This window comes from Thermobia domestica, chromosome 6 (assembly GCF_964235325.1).
Source record: "Thermobia domestica chromosome 6, izTheDome1.hap1.1, whole genome shotgun sequence".
Lineage (NCBI taxonomy): Eukaryota > Metazoa > Arthropoda > Insecta > Zygentoma > Lepismatidae > Thermobia > Thermobia domestica.
Genome location: NC_137459.1, coordinates 202,747,878 through 202,770,639, shown reverse-complemented (window position 1 = coordinate 202,770,639; position 22,762 = coordinate 202,747,878). Strand labels below are relative to the sequence as shown.

The 22,762-nt window shown below is 36.8% G+C and overlaps 1 protein-coding gene across 2 annotated transcripts in view; it reads right to left on the bottom strand.

Moving 5' to 3' along the window:
- The window catches only part of LOC145688409 (uncharacterized), a 420,154-nt gene that overhangs the window by 391,079 nt on the left and 6,313 nt on the right, over positions 1-22,762 (bottom strand). The window lies entirely within an intron of this gene.

The following is a 22,762-nucleotide window of genomic DNA, read 5'->3' as shown; positions in this document are numbered from 1 at the left end:
CTCTTGCAGTTGTACTAATTTCTCTCACTAAAAAGCAGATAATAATAAATATTATGAACAAATTATTTTTCCAATCGAATTAAACTTTCTCTGGAGAGAACACAGTAATTATTAACACAAAACTTGAACCGTTGTTCATCCTTAAGAAGCCTTGTACTGTTCATGTTAAATTAAAATACTGTACATCGAAGTTAACTACTTCGTTTCTTTCACGTCTACAAAAATTTGTCTTAAGGACAATCTCTCTCTGCGAACACTAAGAGCAGAATTGGAGTAACCGACCTAAGCCTAAATCTTCAGAAACTCTTCAGACATTCTCTTGGTGTCACTCATGGAGATCTTAGAAAAATCATCGTCAGTCAGGATGATGGAGATTCTGACATTTGTTTCACATCATATTCTATGAGAAATCGAGCCCATGAATATCAACAAAAGGACATATCCATTTGTTTAATCATTTGTAAATCATATTTGTTAGGTTAACGTTACTTTACACGTCTCCTGTAAGATGTTGGAGACTACTTAATCTGAAGACATTTACGCTACCGAAACACTTCATATTGTTTATGAAAACACAGGAAAAGGTTAAAAAGATGAAAACTGGAAGAACACGAGAGCTCGTTGTAGCCGGTAGCTGAAGGCTTAAGTTAAATCAAACTCTCCTAAATGAAAAGAACCACGATCGATTCTTTGTGACTTACTTGAACTTACACTACTTAACTTGTGTATAAAACACTCGCCGAAGCTATCCTAATATCCTTCACTTTCTCAAGGAATCTGCAGCGTAGCTGCAAACCTCTCACATAAGGAAACACTTTTAAAGACAGCGCTGATAAATAGTTGAATGCGCAGAAATGCTGACAAGCAAAGGACAAAAACAAATAAACATTATAGTATAAATCAGATTTCAAAAATTGTAACTACACTTAACAATACAAAAGAACTCGTATCTGCAAACAATCACATCTCATTTTATGGCTTTTATATGCGTCTTTTGCGAAGGAGACCCGGATTTTATTCCCAGCGTGAGTTCATTTGGTTCGGACCTTATGTTAAGCTGTCGGTCCACATATCATGTAACCTCGGTGCTGAAGGGAGACTAAACTTCAAGCCCAGTACCACCATTGTAAGTGAGTAGCGTATAGTGTAAGAATAACATTCTGAAACCTTTACACATTGATCCTTCATACCAATATAAAAGAAAATACTGATAGAACAACTAGTATCCTTTAAAAAGCTCAGGAATGCAAGCTAAGCTGAAAAGAAATTTAATTTTAAGAATAATAACATTCCATTTCCTTTAATAACCTATTTTTCGCTGTGTATTAAACTGCTTCGGATTCCACGTGAAATTTCGTGACAATGTTACAGTTCACCTCTCCAGGGATAAAAAATAGTTTTGACATCGAAGTTACTGACCTTACAGGTATGCACTCACCTGCTGTTTGAGTTGCGGAAATATAGTAAGATTTATAACTCATCTTTGTATATATATTACGTGTGTGCGTCTGTGTGTGTGAATCCTGTAGAGGCTATTAAACTGCTCTTACACTAAATATTGAGAGACGGTTTTCTCGTTTAAACTCTGTGCTTTTGGTCCGTTTTGAAGTCAGTATTTTCATATTTAAAGTCTGTAAGTTCAATTGTACTGTACTGTAAGTACTGACAAGGTCAACACGTCACTATCTTTAGTCAGATTTTATTGGCAGTGACGAAGAGTGCTCAAAAACGTTTGGCACGTGAAATGTTACAGTGCAAGTTTTAACTAGCGCATAACGCTACGGCAGGGTATAACATTTTTTATACGATACAGGAAAGAGTAGTGAACCGAAGTACAGCAATTCGTTGGTTCCAGAAACTTCGTGCTGATTGTAAAAAATGTTCGGCCGCCCAGAGTAACACATTCTGAGTTGATTTGATACGCTATTGATGAAAATCGATCCCCTGCACACGAGTGTCAAATCAACTCAGTATGTCCCAGTCCACTGTAGTATGTCACCTCCAAGAACTCGGGAAAACATCAGGGGCTGCCGCATTGTGCCACATGAGTTTACCCCGGCTCAGGCTCAGAGGAGACTGGAGGTGTTTCGATAACTACTGCTAAACCCGTGTAATGCGCGTTTCCAGAAAGGGGTTGTCCCATGCAATGGAAACTGGATTTACTTCCGAAATCCGAATGTGGAAAAACTTGGTTAAGCAAGGGTCAACTTCCAGAACCAGTCATCAAACAGGACCGTTTCGAACATAAAGTCATGCTTTCTGTATGGTGGAACTACAAGGCGGTAATTCACTTCGACTTCGTTTCTAATTGTCGTATCATTAATACCAACCTATATTCCGAACAACTGGAGCGGACGTACGCTGCACTACGCCAAAAATATTCTGCATTGGTGAAGCGAAAGCGTGCCCTGTTCTAACAGTCTAACGCAAAACCAGAATCGGCTCGAAAAACGGAACAAAAATTCAGGAACTTGACGGTATAAGACTGATGCCACAGCCAGCATATAGTACTGACCTTGCCCCTTTGGGTTGCTATTTGTTTCGGATCAGGGTTCATTTCCTGAAATCATGATGCCTCATTTTATGACCAAGACGTGTAAATAGCAGTGACTGACTTCTCTGCCTCTAAGGACAAGATGTGGTATCGACGCGGAATCGAGAAACTGATAGGAAGGTGGGTGCAGACAAATACAAAGGGCTATACTTTGAATGTAATCTTCTTTCATTTTATTGTAATAAATACACATATGCTGTGTAGAAGAATATTGCCAGATTTATTACTCATCTCGTATTCAACTGGTCACTCTACTCCCCATTCAACAGCTATAAACATGGGTAAAACTCGTTAAATTATTAATAAAATTTGTAATGTTTGTGTAATAGGTCATATACTAAAATTTACTGATGAGAAATTAACAAGGCTGTTTTAATCGAATTGTCAAAGCAAAACGTGAAATATTGACAAAAAATAAAATAAAATAAATAAATAAAATAAAATAAAATAAAATTTTTCGAACATTTTACATTGCACAGAACGACATGGTTGCACACTTAAAAGCGTTCTCCACAAGAAAGGCCATATGATATGTGACGTTATGGAAGCCAACTCTCAATTGTTTTCGCATTTCAAACAGAACGAATCAAAATACTATAACAAGTATTTTAGGCAAGTAACTCATTGTAAATTAAAACAATATATCAACAAGATTATACAACAAAATATAATAAGATAATACCGTATAGGTGCTTACTTTTTTTTTGGGGGGGGGGGGCGAAAGTTGTAATTGATGAAGACTTTCTTTCCCCTATATTTATCAGCACATTGTTCGTTTTGTTCAGCTCCCTTCATCGTTGTGGCACTGTCAGCCATAGCTTGCGTTCCATTGGCTGCAGCAAGAGCCCTGTTCTTAGTGTTTTACTTCAATCTTTCATTTACTTCTTTCAGTAACCAATCGCCTGTGTCTCCTCTTATTCATCCTTTAGACATTTTGAAGATGATTATTTTTGTTCAATGCTTACCTTCTCACTTAAAACTTTTTCCATGTTTTTTTTTTTTTTTCTGCTGCTCGTTCTTTTTCCTTACTACTTCTTTCCATCTCTTATTCTTCCTTTCATTTCCTCTGTTCCTCACTAGCCAGATCTAAAAGTTTTCATGTATATATTTACAAGATGTGCCTTCCTATCGTATAACTCATGTAGAGCTTATTGTACATGTAAGAAACACGAAACCTCTCTGACAACCAACACGAAACACTGAACCACTGTTTAATAACTGACAAGTTTTCGTTTAATCTTTCAACGATTCTCAAATACTGTTATTTTTAAAATACTGACTTTGCCAAAAAACACTGACTTTACTGACCAGTTTGCAACCCTACCTGCAATATGAATTGTGTCTGGTCCCAACCCAGAACATAACAAGCCGAGCATTCGGAGCATTCCTGTTTCCTTCCACAACAAATACTTTAAAAGCTCTTGAGCAATATATTACTTGAACGTATGCGATTCCATTAATACTAAATGTTTATCTCATTGTTAAGAGTTATTTTGCAGCCAGATTTTTAGTATGGCAAATGAATACAATACATTTAAAAGACAACGCCATTGAAATGATCTTAAATAGAGCTATACGGAAAATATGAAATTCAACAGAAATTTGAAAGTAGGAAATTTTTTCTGAGGAAGCAAAAATCTTAGTAACTCTTAAGAATATGGTAATAGTTTACTTATCAAGTTTAAGCATACAGTTTGATAGAACTGCTTGTTGAAAGAAAAGGAAGAATAATTTGAAAGAACAGCTTTTTATAGTGTATTTCAAAATCTCTGCGGACATATGCTTCATGCTTCCTTTGAACGCCATATCCAGCTTACACTCACTTTGAGTGAAATAAGGTTAGAGAATGAAAAAAAGTAGTACACTCATGTTCCACTTTGAAGTTTAATTCCCGTTACCGAAATTCAGCTATTACTTTCTACCGTCTGTAAAACTATAAAAAATAATCATTATAATTTGTAGTACTTAAACTTAAGATATCCTTTAAACTAACAGTTTAGAAAACTTATTTTATAAATTTTGTAGCCATTAGTTTTCCTCAATAACAACTAATAGTCTGATGTAATAAGCAATATAAACATCTTCACAACTTCAAACACATCTATTCAATATTTCAAAACATCTGCCTTGATACTTCACTATGACATTCTACTGTCTTGTTTTAAAGGTAAAAACGCAGTCAGTACTAGTAGAAGTGCTGCAAAGAACTGATCTATGGAATAGGCTGGTCCAAGTTTCAAACACTGAGGGAAGTAGTGGTTTTGTCATTAAGAAAAAAAAAAAAGAAAAGAAAAAAAAACTGTGTTAAGTTTCATTATATTCATCATACGAATTAGCGTACTGCTACAAGTATTGATTTATTATGTGAACTACTTCTTCCAATTCACGTGTACGAGGAAAAAACAGTATGACGTCAGTAAGTCACGACACTATAGCCAAATAATGTAGCCACGATTTTCTTGCGAAGTGCCAGAAGTAGTATAGGCTGCATTATACCGAAACACACATCTACACCGGTGCTTTCTACTACTACTAATAATAATAAAAAAAATCGGGTCAAGGTGCTCCGCAAGAGAGATGTATCTTACATACAGCGCCATGTTCACCGATAAAACAAAGTACAGATCAAAGCAATAAAAGTGTTGGAATTTAAAGTCCACATTACTAAAGAACTCTTGCATTGTGTATTTATGCATTAAGAAACACACATCTCGATCGACTAACTTATCCTGGTATTCAATCAAACTCGCCCTCCTCCTCCTCTCCTTGTTGAAAGCAGTCCGTGTGACGTAATATGCTCTTTCCATTCACGCGGAAAAACAGTAACCATCTTTACAAGCTTTACAAGCATGAAGTCCTCGGACAGTGTTGATATTTATGACTTATGAACAACTGTGATTCAAAAAGTAATTGATTGCATTGTAAGTCCACTTACATATTGCATAAATAAATGTATAAATGAAGGTACTTTCCCTGACATACTAAAGATACTAAAGCTGTCTAGGGTTGTTCCAATTTATAAAAAGGGAGACAAACATTGTACAGCTAGCTATCGCCGTTTCGCTGGTCCCTATCTTTTCGAAAATTATCGAATACATTATAAAAATACAATTATGTGATCATTTGGAACAATTTAATATAATTAGTGATACACAGTTTGGATTTAGGGCCGGAAGGTCTACGGTTGATCCTATAGATTCATTACTAAGCAAGGTTTTACAAGTTTTTGAGTCCAGAGGTTTTGTAAGGGTCACATTCTGTGACCTGAGCAAGGTTTTCGACTGTGTTGACCATAATCTATTATTACATAAATTGGCGTATTATGGTGTAGGAAATACTAGTCTAAATTTATTCAGGACTTACCACTTGTCGACGATCCTTAAGGTATGTGTGGGAAGGGAAAAATCACAAGTTGCACAGGTTGTATATGGTGTACCGCAAGGCTCAGTACTTAGGCCTTCGCTTTTTACTATAATGGTTAATGATTTACCAAATTGTGTAACTAGTCACTCAATTTTATATGCAGATGACATTTCTCAGTGTTAGCCAAGACTTGAGAAAATTACAAGAAATCTCAGAAAAAAACATTATTTCAAGCAGGATCATGGTTTAAAACGAAAGTTCTTTTCTTTTCTTTTTTTTTTCCTTAATGAAGGTAAAACGACATATTTAAACTTCAGTTTAAGAGAGATGGCAACCGAGAACAATTTGGACAGTGTAAAATTTTTGGGCATTATTATTGATGATAAATTATCATGGGACTCTCATACTCAATATATTACAGGAAGACTTTCAAGAGTTATATATTTGATAAAAAATCTGAGGAATCAGGTACCACAAAACTATGTAAGATCCGCATATTTTGCGTTTTTTCACAGTATCTTACTATATGGTATACTGTTATGGGGAAATGGTAGCCATGTGAATGACGTTCTGTTGTTACAAAAAAAGTTGTGAGAATAATGATGAATGCAGAGAATACGTGTCATTGTAAACCATTATTCATAAGATTAAAAATAATGACGGTTATCAATTTATATATATACACAATGTGTTGATGTACATAAAGGGCAAAACGTCAGCAATACCCTATAGGCATGACATACACTCATACAACACTAGAAATAACAGACGAGTCAACGTACCGTATTTGAGATTGACAAAATCACAAAATAGCTATGAAGCCATGAGTGTGAGGTTGTATAATAAATTACCTATAGAACTGACACAACTACCTATGGGTAGTTTCGAAAATAGATTATATTCTTGGTTAGTTTATTCAACAGATGAGTTTTTTGAATACGATAATATTTAATTTTTGTAAGGTAATATTTGTTATTGTGGTGAACTTTAGTACTTTAGCATTTATTGTAGATAATGAGCAATCACTACTGCTGTACATTATTGTAGTAAGTTATAATTTGACGTCTATGGCTATGTAGCTGATTCGACAATAAAATTTATTATTATTATTATTATAGCTCTAAAATAGTCTCTTTCATTCATTTGTTCTGAAATGCCTTTGTAGAGCCTGATAAAAAAAAAAAAAAGTTTTAAAATGTTCCCGTAACTTCATACATACCTTTATTTGTATTCTTTTCTTTTTCAAAGACTGCATATCACATCAAGCTAGGAAAATGCTCCTTGCGAAATCTATGGAAATTACCAATCACAGCAGTAGATTTTGTGCTTCCCAAAGTCGCAGGGAGCAGAGCTCTAAAAACTACTGACAGAAATGAGTGTTATTCAAAGATTAATTTCATTTTGTTCCCTAGTAATTGCAAGCAAATGTTCGAGAGGTATCATTTGAGCAGGACAGAAGGGTGTAATTCCCCTTCTCCCTTGAATATAAACACATATTGTTTGATCAAATGTATAGTAAAACACTGATATAAAAACAAACTCTCATGTCGGCGGAGGACCCCCCCCCCCCTCTAACAAAATCTAAAATGACGCTGCTTTTAGCAACAAACATATACAGTTACGGTAGCACATTCCTAGAACGCTTACATTTGGTTTCAAGTGTCGAAGGTTTGATCCCAAGCAATGTGCGTTCATAGTGGACGACATTGAGAGGGAGAGGTTCAAGTATGACAGAAAGGGGTAATTTACAAATGGAAGTTTAAAATTCGAGAAAAACGACCAGTCAGCATACATATTAGGATGAAATTTTTCATTTTGTGAAACAGAAGAAGGGAAGTTTTCAAACTACGAGGATCACATTACGCAGTCGTCGAATTAAGGTCGAGAACTCTTTTAGAGCATCAGATCATTCTGAACGAAGAGGAAGATCTTAAGAGCTGTGAATTAAGAATTTAAAAAAGCTTCAGCTTCCGAGACGGGTTTCGAACCACGAATCTCTGAGCTATCGAACCATGATTTGATCCACTGAGCCACGGAGAACTCTACGCAGCCATTCAGATTCTTTTCCTTTAGCTAAGTAGGAGCTAATGGAATGGACTATTGCAAAAGTTGACTCGATGGGTGCACCAGTTACATCGAGCGTAGACCTCTTGTAGCTTAATTACAGGGTGCATAACGAACTTCTTTTTGTTCAGGAACACCTTTCAAGGTAGGAAAGGTTTGATACCACTGTGTTAATTGAGTTATATTTAACAGAACCGTCTGATAAAGTAGTGCCAAACACTCAAACATAAATCACTTTCTGCGAGGCTTTAGTGTTAAATGAAACAAATCGTCGGAAACATGTTAGACTTTTGAAAATAACTTTTTTGGGAAAAAAAAGAAAGAAAAGAAAAGAAAGAAACGCAATGAGATGTGCATAAGAGTGTCACTTGGATGCGAACCCACAACTTTAAAAATAGCGTGTTTATGTCATTGTCTTTAGATGAATGGTTAGTGCATGGGACACCAAGGTGGATGGTTCTAGGTTCGAATCTAGACCATTTTATATTTTTTTTCTTAGCTACGCTCATACTATGCATTTCAGAAGTTTGAATTAAATGTAGTCGTAGCTAGTTTAAGCTGGAATTATTTTCAAATATGACTTTTTTTTATTTTTTATTTTTATTTTTTAATGTTACATGCTTTTCTTTAACTTGCGGTGTTTCAACTTTGTAACAAAACACGTCGTAAAGTGAGGTAAATTAAGGTTTTAAGATTTAATATCAAAGTTCATGAACATACAGCAGAGGGCGAACGATATTGTCTACCGTAATGTGAGCAAATCCCGCCCTGTAACGTGACGTCATATGAACCACCTTCCCTTCAAAGACCTAACTATACCTATCATTTTGCTTCTGGTGTGCAAATGGCGCATTACGGAGGTTCTCTTAAAAGCACTGTAAATGCTTTAATTGAGCATGCAGTATAAGCTATTGTGAGGCAGGCGTGAGATATGGCGTTAATCGTGCAACAGCACGGAGGTGGTGGAGGAGATATGAGGCAACAGGAGATGCAAGACGTAAAGGAGGAACTGGGTGACGAAGAGTTTCCACTGCTGTAGACGACCAGAGGTTAAATTGTCCTATGCCGTGAGCAGCCTTGCATGTCTGTCCGACAGTTAAGAGAGGAAACCAATTTCCCAGGCGATGTTACGACTGTCCCACGTAGACTCAAATCCTTTGGTTTGAGATCATACAGGGCAGCTGTTAAGGAGCGGCTAACAAAAGACCACACGGTTGACCGTCTGGCATATGCACAGGTAAATGTCGCGCGTGTGTGGGCCAAAGTCATTTTTACAGCGAAAAAGTATTTTCCAGTGCAATCTTCGGGCTAAAACGTGTTTACCGCCTCCCTGGAAAAAGGTATGCTTCGCAATACACTTCTCGTTCAGGTCGAATGGAACATGTAACAATCCACTGCTGGGCATGGATATGCAAAGTTGCAAACTTCAGTGGAATCTACAGGATTTACGGTCGCCTAAACACCCACAAATGTGTGGAACATCTGGACGAAACGCTTCCGGAAATAAAAGCTCATGAAGGTGATGGCATAATATATTGGCAACAGGACAATAGCTCAATACCTAATTCAAATGTGGTTCAGACATCTGCTTCAGGAGGAACTCAACTATCTCGACATCAGATTCCTCTACAGCTATCTGAACCCTACTGAAAATATGTGGGCCTCTATTGCAAGAACATTGCGGGAAGCCTGTTCGAACAATCCTCTACGAACACCTGATGAGTAATGGGAACGTGTTCAAGATGCATTGTCAATCCATTACACAAACGCCAGTTTCAATATCTCGCCTTGTAGATTCAATGTTACGGCGTACGGCAGCTGTCATCGAGTCCCAAGGGTCCTGTACACACTATTAATAAATGGTCACCCGTAATAGCATCAGTCCTCTCGATAGCTACCTAATTCGACCCAAATACATTATGCGACATGAATGAATGTACGTATCTCAGTGAGTTCTGCACTAACAAGCAGACTAACCTGTGAGATTTGGTGGCCTAGTGGTATTAGGCTTGCTATATAAACCAAAATAAGTTGAAGCAGTGGTTCGAATCCTGCGAAGAAGATCCTTACTTTTTATCGCCAGGGGTGTTTGCATTATTCCTTCTGCTATGACCACCTTAGTACGGTGCATCATATGATACACTGTATGGTCCACCATACGCTTTTACTTACTGAACAATTTATAAATATATGAACAAGTATATTAGAAGAACAATGGAATATAGTATTTTCACCGAAGTGATGTTGCTGTGCAAAGTTTCATCATTTATGACATCAGAAGATGAGTTAAATTTAGATTGTAAGATTTGATATCAAAGTTGAAACGTTGTAAGTTAAATAAAAAGCATTTAATAATGTATCATATTTGAAATTAATTTCGGCTACAATAAATTCACTAGATGCTATTACATTTAATAGGCGGCTGCAGATATGAAAAAAAACCTACCTAACCCTCAAAAAAATCCTACAAAAGGTTTCTCAACGGTTTTTTGTAGTATCAAATGTTCTGAATAACATATTAAAAGTTTACCAAAATTTGACCACGGGAAAGGCCCAATTTTCAAGATGGCGTTCAAAATGGTTGTTAACTCTTTTACAATTTTAGGCTTTCATTCAAGTAGCTACTGAATCATCACTATTTATCCTAGGATTATGGTTCGTACATCATTCTCTTCAGAATAAAACAAGCTTTCGGGTGGTGCCATCCAAATGTGTGCATGGCCTACGTGGAAAGGGAAATTGAGAATAATTTGAGAAATTTCAGTCTTAAAAATCCCTGTTCTAAAGTTTTGCGCCCTCTGAAGCGGCTCCAGATAAGAATACATGGCCCAAACCTTCCTAGAGAAGTACTATGAGATATAGACTATGTACGTGCCAAATTACATTGTGAAATCTTTAGTAGTTACGACAGAATAAAATATTTACCAATATCCTACTCTGTGAATATATCTAACCAAATATATAAGTAGACAATAAATAGGACAGAACATAAAAGTTTGTAACACAGTACTATTAATCTGGGTATTATCATTCGTGACTTATTGTTTTTAGAATGAAGCAAGCTTTCCTATTGGTATCATTCCCATGAATCAATGAATCACGTGGAAAGGAAAATTGTGGATAATTCGGCAAAATCCCCCCTAAAATTCCCTTTTCTAAAGTTTTACGCCCTTTGAAGCGCCCCTGGATAAGATTACACTGCTACAGCAACACAAAAGACATTAAAAGTAAACAACAAAAAAGACAAACCACCAAAGAGAAGTGCTAGGATCTCTTAAGGTCCTTCTAACAGCCAAATAAATTGTCTCTTCTGCGGTATTACAGTCACACCAGGAAGTGCTGGTATTAGTTATGTGAAAACAGAAGTAATTGTGAACAGTATTATTGAGTGTTGTAATAGTCGTTCAGATGAACGGGTGAGTATCGTGAAAGAAAAAATAGAATATTATGGACATTACCTGCACGCCGCTGGCTGTGTTTACCATCACTCTTGTAGCAGTAATTTTCGTTCTGAGCTTTGCATACTGCTACAGTTCCATAAATACTAAGAGGCGAAACGCACTAGATCTGGCCGACCCAAAAACAGATTAAGAGCAAGCATTCTTCAAAGTTCGATCTTATCTAGAAAATAATGAGGTTGAACCCTTTCTTTCATACCTGATTTCCTGTAAAGATTGTTAAATGGTATTTTGTAGGTAAAATATAAAGTATGATGACCGGGAAACCAGTACAGAGGGCTTTACGTGGACATCTCTTGTTAGACAGATGTCTCAACTTTCTAATTGTCTCAGATCTAGAAAAAACAGCGCACAATTTGTCACTAGTGAGTGAAGCAGAAACGCTATATTCATCAATGATATTGAAACAGATTACAATCGAAAGTGACATAAAGTCGGATACGCTGATCGAAATAAAGAAAATTATGGTCACAAGAAAGACAGAATTTGGCCACAGGTCAGAAACAGGTTTACTTTGGGCAAACTATCAGAAAATGTTGCAGATTGCCCGATCACTCGTCAAAGCAGATCGCACAGGGTCCTGGATGATGCACCTGCAAGCGGTGTTAGACTGTCTGCCAATATTTGCTGCTGCTGGACACTATAACTACCTAAAATCTGCATATATCTATATGCAAGAAATGAGTCAACTGCAGAGCCGCATCTTGATGTATATACCGCATTTGCCAAGGGATTCCATGTGATTCGCCGCAGTAACCAGTTCTGGGCAGGCCTTAGTCCAGATCTAGTAATCGAGCAGACATTAATGAGATCCTTAAAGAGCAGTGGCAGGTTGATCTACGGAAGTGGCATGACTGAAGAAATGCGTACTTTGTGGACAATGTCCACACCTATCTCATATCAATATCACGATGCCATGCAGGAATTCAATGGTCTTACATATACAACCAGTCATCAGCATCGAGAAACAGCATTGTCAAGGATGAAAAGAGATCGCTGAGACTTGGAGAAGATTAAAGAAAAACTTGTAACCTTTATGCCATTCTCACCAGACTCTTTGAGAAATATTGTTACGGGTGTAATTGCCAAAGAGGATGTCAATGTGCATAATTCACAGATGATCAGGAAAAATATTGTACAAAATATAATTGGAAAACCAATTTTAATGTATCATTTAAAACAAAAGACCAAGCAAAAACCCTTGCCAACGAGTCCAGCATTAAAATTGACAAAGACAGAACCATTGATTTTGCTCTTCTCTATCAACAATTTTTGGTTGTCAAAAACTTGAGAACTTTCTTTAGAACGTGTATTGAGCTATGAGCTCAGTCCATTTGCAGTAGCCATGTTTGACGCCAAATAAATTTCGTAAAAGTGACAAAGCTCAACTGGCTCATACGATTGAGGTGTATATTACTAAACAAGCTATTATGGATTCGGTTTCAGCAACTGAACATTATGTGTTAGATGGTAGTTCACTTTTTCATCGGCTGCCTTGGATAAAGAGCAAGAGTTATGGTGGCATTGCACGTTCATACGTAGAATTTACCATAAAACATAATAGTAAAGCAAATGTTATTTTTGACTTTTACGAAGCTGGTCCTTCCATCAAGGATAATACACATCATCGAGGAGGCCAAATCACCCATTTCACTATCAGCTTCAATGAAGAAACAGAGTTTCTAGGGGGGAAAATATGATTTTCCTGCTACAACTAGCAACAAACAGGAACTTTTCACATGGTGGCAGAAGAACTGCAGAAAAGAGGCTGCAGTGTTATCAATGCATCAGGAGATGCAGACGTAGACATCGTCAAAGCATCTGTCAAGTCATCAGAGCAACATTCAACAACATTGATTGGGGAGGATACAGATTTACTCATCCTCCTTCTTTATTGTGATCAGTTTGATAATAAAGGCCTATATTTTCGTTCGGACAAGTCTACACTTCATAAGATATATGACATCAATGAAATGAAACGTGTTCTGGGCAGTAATGTATATTCGCAACTGTTGTTCATTATGCTTAAACAGGATGTGATTGAACTTCGCACATATTTGGTGTAGGCAAGAAGTCAGTATTCCAAAGATTCATAAGCAGTGAAAAAAAAATCAGAACTGTGGAAATGTGTTCCTGCTGCCTGTAAACGACACACGAACTGTGTTTTGATTTGATTTACATATTTAAATTTTGCGTGAATGTATGAATATTTTTACCATTTAATTAGGGATTTGCATATGAGGTTTAATGGAATTTGCATACGTATCAGCGGGAGCATGTATCGTTTATTGGTATTTTTATGTATATATATTGTTTATTTGAATATGTAATTTGAACATTGACTAACAACAGGACGGGACATCAGATTGGAGCAATGATATTTTAATATTATTTAATATTGACTTCGAAGAAGACAGAACATTCGATAGTTTAGATACGCTATTTTGCTGGCAGAGAAGCAGCGAAGTCCTTACAAAAAAAAAAAAAAAAAAAAAAAAAAAAAAAAAAAAAAACTTAAAGAAAGCTTGTGTTCCTAACGGAGCCTTGGTCTCCCACGTCGTGGGAAGATATAGGAATCAAGGTAACCATCTTTATATGGGTAGAATACCTATGAGCTCCAATGTTCGCATATATGGATAGCTAGTCTCTCTTCCTAGGGTAGTTGTAGGTAGGAGCATACACTGCCACTACAGCGACACTGAGTCCACAAATACAATGCTTTCAAAATCATAAAATTTTTAGCGTATCTATGAGAGAATCCAGGATACAAAGAGGTGCTAGTTTTTCAAGACACACCTACTTTTAGCATGTTAGTCTCCAGAAGCGTCCTTTGGTCAACGAACTACCGTCAGAGAAAGGGAAGTTGACAAATTCAAAATTGTGGACGAGTCTACTTGAGTCATAGTGGTAGTCGTCTAGAACTCTGTTTGTAGTAGTACAGTGACATCCGCAAGATGTCTCTGTTAAAAGATTGTTTCTTCTGCTCCGCTGATACCTGATTTGTCATAATAGTATGTGTAATGTTATATAAATAAACTTTCTGGGTGTTCCCGTAGTTTTAGATATATTTAGCTCGATATATATTTTTCATTACTACAAATGGCTTGTACTAATGACAGTTATGGACCTAGTTGATGGTTGTGGGAAGTATTCAAAGGACAAACACACACCTCAATTTTTTTTTTTTTTAAAAACCTTGACGAAATTCACTACTGTTGGCAGAGAGAAGAGAACTCTCAAATAGTTTTACTATGCTTATTTTGATGTGTCAGGCTACGACAGCCTTGTTTAGGGTTCATTTATATATTAGCATTTTGTGTAGCTTATTTAAATTGTATAATTAATATGAGTTAGCAAATAATAAGCAAAATCCTTCAATGCATCAGTTTCAGAAATTTGCAATATTCAATGTCACTTGGACAAACAGTTACCGGTGTCGCCACTAGGTGGTACCACTTGTCAAGTTGTGTACGTAAACCTGTCAAGTGATCAAGTGTTAATAATTTTGGCTGTTTATTTTAATTTTTCTATTATATACAGCACAGTGTTAGTGAGTGGCATACACTAAATGAAAGCTTGATAAATAAGCTATCTAACACGCATAGTGACTATCAACGATGTAATTGAAGTGAATTACAAATTGCAAAAGAATATAAAAAAGTGTTGACTACCGAAATATCTAGGTCATGGGAAGCCTACAGGTGAGTGAAATACCTCCCACACCTATTTCAGGTGTAACGGGCTATAATGGTTTGGCCCAACCCAAAGTTGGAGCGAACAATGAATCTGGAGGAGAATAAAACATTACGGGACACAACCAGGAGGACAGTTGCTTCTTGGATCGTGAATCGTGTACATCGGACACGAAATTCGGAGTTATTATTTTTACCGCCAGTTACTTGAAATTTTATAATCGACGTTCGTTGTGTTCAGATATGTGTTGAACATGTCAGTGATTTAGTTTCAAACCAGATACATAGTGCGTGTGTTATATTAAATGTGCACTAAGCACTAATTTACCGCCAATTTATCTTCGTTAACGCTGAACTCATATTCTTTTGGTAGAATGAGAGCGTAGGAGGTACTACTAACATTTACCAAAGTGCGGTTTGCGGCAACATCTGCTTGTCAATATTATACTAAGTGCAGCAAGTACAAAAGGTTAATAGTGTGAAGAGACAATGCTTCCACGTATATTTTGTGAAGTGCTTCACACAAGTTTTAACTTTTGCTGTTTTACGTTATACGCCGTATCACCTGTTAATTTTGTTTGCAGTTAGGCACAGTATTGGTAAAAACAAACTCTATGCCTGACTCTTTAGGCAATCACCAATACTAAAATACCGTTGAATGTGTTTAAATGCTATTTAATACAAGAGACTGAGCCTTTACGCTTGTATGAATTAGGCGCGGTTAGTGCAATATAACTCCAGTGCACCATATAATGGAACGCTAGTGTGAACTTTCAGCATATATACAGCTATTCACTAGTCCCATCACAAAGAGGTCTACCCATAGAACCGCCGCTAATGCAGCAGAACTCCAAAGTTAGAGGGAGTACGACTGGTGGAAGAGCATAGCAGTACGACAGGAGAAGACAGAGAATGGTTGCCGGAAACGGAAGAAATACTACAGGGAAGTGTATACCGTAGTGAAATGCAGAGACACTGCAAGTGAGAAGATATCGGAGCAATTAACAAAACCGTGCACGAACAATTAAACATGAGAGCTCAGAAAGTGTGATTAAATTTTCAAAGCGAAATAATTTTATTAAAATTAATATTTTTTTTCTCTCTCAGGTCTCATTGCGAGACCGTGCGCGCGCGTGTGCTCCTGTAAATCACAATATTATGTGCATCTGAAATATATTGAAGTGGTGCATTAAAAGGAATATCTATGGAAATTTGAACTTCTTTCTTGTCTGCAGTATGGCCGTAAGGTATGTGTTACCCTTTTGTCTATTTGTTTCCTTTTCAGACCAGAAGCTGGGTTCGTGAATGAATCGTGAAGGCGATGTCCGTTTTTGGGTATCTTTCACATGCAGGATGGGTGTTAAAACCACAGATTACCTGAAAACTAGAGTTTCATGTTAAAAGAATCTTGTTTCACTTTTCAAAATTTTGATTACATTTAACTCAAGACTCTACCGACTGAACTAAGTTTAGTAAATTAACTTTGTGACTGGAGGTTGCATTAATTTAAAGTAATTTTCAGAGTATATATAAAGTCTCCTCCCACATTTCCATTTTAAAATATTAATTATTTCGTTAATTTCATTCATATTATGCAATCTTCCTTCCTCCCGCTCACATGCCACATCAAACAAAATCTGTTGTAGCATCGTTAGGGGTAAAGGTATTCTCTATCTTGTTTATACGCAGAAGTACTGACCTCTTTGCGCTACCAACTCTTCAGTAAAAGAAAAACTGTTTCTTCCATGTCACTCATCACTCCAGAGTGCCTTCCTCCTACTGAGTTCTCTTACAAAATACCACAGAAGTTTATTACCAAATCAAGGTTTAGATCAGAAATGACAGTGATATGAATGCAGTTGGTTGGAGGTGGAAACTATGGCACAATCAGTATATACCTGTTATGACAGATACATATGTTGCACCAGAAAGTCTTCTTCATATGCTTCACTGTAATTGTTCAACTGCCTGCCTAACAAAACGGTGCAGTTGCAAGAGGTATGGACTACCATGCACATCTGTTTGCAGACCTTGCCAAACAGAAAACTGTGAAAATAATTTCAATGAATCTGTTTGGGATGAAGAATGTAACAAGGACTATTCGTAAATACGTTAATGTTTAATTAAACGTATATTAATTTTGTGTAAACTAAGGACAAAGAAACTATTCTTTACCATTTAGATGTAACAAATGTATTTTAAGACTATCAAAAATACACTTCAAAAACATTAGAATGAAAACTGAGGAAACAAAATATTTTGAATGAAATAGTATGGGAAGAAACAATTCTTACAATGATTGTTTCTAAATATGTTAAAGACAAATTCTGTTAATTTTTGCTAAAATAAGAATAAAGAAAGTACTGTTTAGAATTTCGGTGTAGCAGATGTGTGTTAAGTCCATAAAATTATGAGTAGACACTAGAATAACTTTTGTACGATGAAAACTGTAGGATATGCTATTTATTGCCTACTTATAGGTTGGTTAGGTATATTCACAGAGTAGGATATTGATAAATGCTTTGTTTTCTCGTAACTATTGAAGACTTCAGAATTTAATTTCTCTCACATATAGTCTATTCATCATAGTAATTTTCTAGAAACATTAAGGTAGTGTACTTTTAACTGGGGCCGCTACAGAAGACGCAAAACTTCTGAAAAGGGAATTTTTAGGGGAATTTTTTTTCGAATTATCCGCAATTTCCCTTTTCACGTGTATCATGGACGCATGGAGATGATACCATAGGAAAGCTTGCTTCATTCTAAAAATAATGAGTTACGAATGATAATATCCGCATTAATCGTACTGTGTTAGAATCTTTTAAGTTCTGTCCTATTTATTGTCTACTTATATATTTGGTTAGATACATTCAAAGAGTAGGATATTGGTAATTTTTTTTTTATTCTGTCGTAACTACTAAAGATTTCACAATGTAATTTGGCACATACATAGTCTATATCTCATAGTACTTCTCTAGGAAGGTTTGGGTCGTGTATTCTTACGCGGGGCCGCTTCAGAGGGCGCAAAACTTTAGAAAAGGGATTTTTAAGAGGGAAATTTCTCAAATTATTCTCAATTTCCCTTTCCACGTAGGTCATGTACACATTTGGATGGCACCACCCGAAAGCTTGTTTTATTCCGAAGAGAATGATGCACGAACCATAATCCTAGGATAAATAGTGATGACCCAGTAGCTACTTGAATGAAAGTCTAAGACTGTAAAAGAGTTAACAACCATTTTGAACGCCATCTTGAAAATTGGGTCTTTCCGGTGGTCAAATTTTGGTAAACTTTTAATATGTTATTCAGCACATTTGATACTACAGAAAATCGTTGAGAAACCTTTTGTAGGAATTTTTTGAGGGTTAAACCGTATTTTCAGCCGCCTATAATCCAAACGTGAAGTTTTGGAATACACAAACTAAATGTAGCTAGAAGAAAAAAATAAGAATGCCCGATATTCGAACCCAGGATTACCAGCGTAGGAATCCCGTTCACTAACCCTTCACCTAACAAGCCACAACGTAAACGCGATCTTGCTTAACTTATAAATCCGCATCAAAGTGACACAATTATGCGTAGGTGCAATAACGCTTTTGCTCTTTTTCTCTTCATAAATGTAACATACTTACGACGATTAGTTTCATTTTCCACTAGAGCTTCGAAAAAGATTTGTATCTGAATATATTGTCTCCTTTATCGGACGGTTTTACCAAATACAATTCACACAGCAGTAAAAATATTTTACTGTCTTAGAAAATGTTTCTGAAAAAGGAGAAAATGCATTATGCTTCCTGAACGTGGCATAACTAAGGGCCCGCGGTGCGGTAGGCCATTGGTAAAAGGATGTCCTTTCAATTTTCGTAATTTCACTTTGCAGGTTTTTATAATTTCATACCTTTCCCTCAATATCTGAAATTCCCACTACTTCAGCCTTAGATGAAAAAAGAAGTTATGGAACGAGCTATAGGCTGTGAATTATGCTCAAAAAATTCATCACTTCTCTTTGCTGCAACAACTTGAAGTTTCCGAACAGTAATGCAGGAAAAGATTGAATGAAATGTCAACTTAGAATGAATTAGCTACATCTTTAATCTTACGAGGAAACAGATTCAAGTGTGACACGAAATTGTGAACGAGTTTATGCGCAATCGAAGTGTTTTTGTGAACAATGAATTCCATTAGAGGGAAAAACCTCGATCGGAACCGTTCCAGAGATATATAGGGGTAAGGGGAAAGTTGGTGCTCTGAAATTTTGTAGATTTTTGGCTATGTTGCGAGTGAATATGTTTGAAAATTGCATTTAAACGTTAAGAAAGATGCACTACGGTGAATGAAAATTGTGATGAATGTTGAGGTGAGTGGCGTAGCTTTTACCTGGGGCAGGAAAAAGAAGAGCCTATGGGGGAATAACGCCATTGACACGAAGAACAAAATTGTATGATATTACTTGCTAATATATCATGTCTTTAGTACGTAGAAAATGAGAAAAAGTTATATGAAAATGTATTAATTATATTGCCAAAGGAATAGAGACGTTATTATGTGAACAAAAATACAATGTCATATTCTGTGCAAAAGTACTATAGAAGAACAAATCATATAATATGAAACAAACACATATTGTTGCACACGTCCACCATTTTTTTTATATATATTTTTCATCCTATTTGATCTAATTATGTTTTTATTCGATTCAGCATACCAAGAAACCTATATATAGACACATTACATGCCTATTTCAGAGGCAACATTTGAACTTCATTATTTTCGCCTTCCCTTTCCAAAACATTCTTTCCCTAGAACTTTTATGGACTCTTCGGCTTTGTAACTCTCATGTCTAATGCAACGTATTATTAAAGTTTAGTAGATGAAGGAATTCTTCATTTTTAAAAGTCTATTTTACTTGTACTATTGTTACATACTCAAAACTTATAGAAGAATAAGGGGAAGGCTGCTGCTCCGGTATTTTGCTATCTCCGGAACGGTTGAGATCGAGAATTTTCCCCTCTAATGGAATTAATTGTACAGAAAAACACTTCGTTCGCGCATATACTCGTCCACAATTTCGTGTAACACTTGAGTCGGTTTCCTCGTTAGATAACGGTCATTGCTACTAGTGTTCCGTCTTTGTTTAGATTCCTACTCTTTTATACCTGTATCTCACTTTTCCTGTGAAGCGAACAACTACTTAGCGTGCAATCAGTGAACTAAAAATAATTACAACCTATATTCATAGCACAATGTTCCAGATGAAGTTGAGCACTTCAGCATGGAAAGCGAAGAAAGCCACCACGTTGATATTGAAAAAGTAGTTAACGAATTCCTCTCCGAAAAGTATCACATGCACAGTTGTTTCTCAGATGATAATTTATAGGTATACAAAAGTTGGTTGCAATTCCTCCATAGTTGTGGGGGAGAAACACTGAAGCCATCCACAATAAGGGGGGAAAGTGACATATAAAAGTAGTCAAATACGAACGATATTAGTGTTCAATTCATAGTTTTCGGGGTCGCAAAGATGAATAGTGACACAGCCAAAGCTGCTTAAGTCCTGGGCAGGTGACACACTAAAGTATCGAAAACACCCTACATTGGTATCGAATGAATAGTTTCCGGGGTCATTGACATAAATAAATAGTGATATTCCCGATGTGGTGTATGTTCAAGGTTGGCCCATTAGCATGGGGGGTCAGAAGAGAGAACCAGTAATGATTTCCGAACAGTTCTTTTGGAGTGAGTTTCAATATACTGCGAGTGAAAAGTGGTAATGCACAAATACTGGTATCATATCGGGAAATAACAGAGATATGACCTCTCGGGGATTGTTGTTGCTCCAGGGAGGCATTACCTCCTGGTCAGTCCCTAAAATCCTCACTGCTGTAGAGGGGCGTAGGCAGGAATTTGTTTCATGGCTTTCTGAGGTGCTCAAATTCACTATGAGGACATACTGTAATCAAATGTGTAACATCATCTCTAAAATTAGGAAAAATTTATAGAGAAGTAGTGATTTCACGGGGAAAAGGGGCTCTGGGCTGCCAGTGCCTACATCCTGTGCATGTCCCTGCTGCTCTGAATTGTCATAAGCTTCTGTTCAAATATATAAGATATAAAATATAAATAATAAATAATAATACTACTATTACTTTTACGAATGCTAATGCTAATTCCACTATTGCTGCCACTGCTACTACTATTATTACTACCACTACTGCTACTACTCATTACTATACTAATACGACAGTGAATACCACTACTGCTATTACTATTAATACGAAAACAAATCAATGAAAATGAAATATTTGAGTTTCACGTCCGACAGTTGTGCCGGCTAGGCTAAAGGAGAAATGGTGAATGAATAAAGTGGGAGGAAACTGGAGAACGCTGAGAACCCCCCCCCCTCCCACACGGTGTTTGCCCACCACGAAGTTCACTTGGCGAGAGCTGGGATCGAACCAGGACCCCATGCACCAGAGGTGAACGCTCAATCACTAAGCCACCCTTCCAGGAACACCTAATCAACCCTGGCGTCTTGATGATTTATTTCATCATTATATTTTGTTATATTTGTAGTATCATACTATAAACAATACAGGAACATGTAACACCATTTGGTATTTCCCTTGCTAATTGAACATTACTACAAATTGCACTGATCTCATGAGCACGCCAGTTCACGGTTTCGGCCTCGGTGGTCTAATGGTAGCGTTCCAAATTTACTTAGTAGGTCAAGTACTTGACTTCATCATACGTTCTTTAGGTAACTACGGAACAGGCAGTATGGATGATGACGGGATGAATTGGTGGAATGAAAATAGTGGGAGGAAGCGGGACCACCCCGGAAACTCCCACGCACACAGTGTTTATCCACCACAAAGCTCACATAGCACGAGCAGGGATTGATCCGACGACCTCTAGCACCAGATGTGAGTGCTTTTCCTAATGAGTCACCGTTGTCCCTCGTAGATCAAGCAAGCATCGGTTCACATTCTACGCAGACTGGCCATAATAACTCATGTTTCTCCATTTTTTCTGTACTTAGAAGGTAAATTCGGTACCACCAAACATGTCAACTCTCACGCGAAGTCGTAGCAGTTTTACTAGTAAAAGTAGTAGTATTACACTACCTTGCAAGCTTTAATAAAAGAGTCAGTTTACCAAACACATTACGATTAGCATAGGCTAACATTAGTTTCCGATCCGTCTTTCAGAGTGTCCGGGCCGGGCACATTCCGGGCGCGCCCGGCCGTCCAGGGCTCTGGTTACAAGTTTAACAATGCAGTACAATACTTTCTGCCTACCAAGGTAGAAGGGACTATTTAATATCTTTTTTTTTTTTTTAATTTGAAAACCTCACACAATGCTTTCGTTGTTTTGGTTTGATGTCAAAAACACTCAAACTACTACTGAAAGATGACACTTTAGCCTGTTGTCTTGGAGTTTTTAGAAATTTGATGTTTTCAGCAGGTCCCAGGTTCCTTAACCGTCATGGTTTGATTTGAATAATACGGTACTGAATTCTTGAGTAAACCTCAAGTTACCTACTTGAGTGAATAGTTTTATAGATAGAAGTTTTGCCGTGGTCCGAAAGTCTTTAAAGTCACTCGGCCTCATCTGAATAACACGGTCG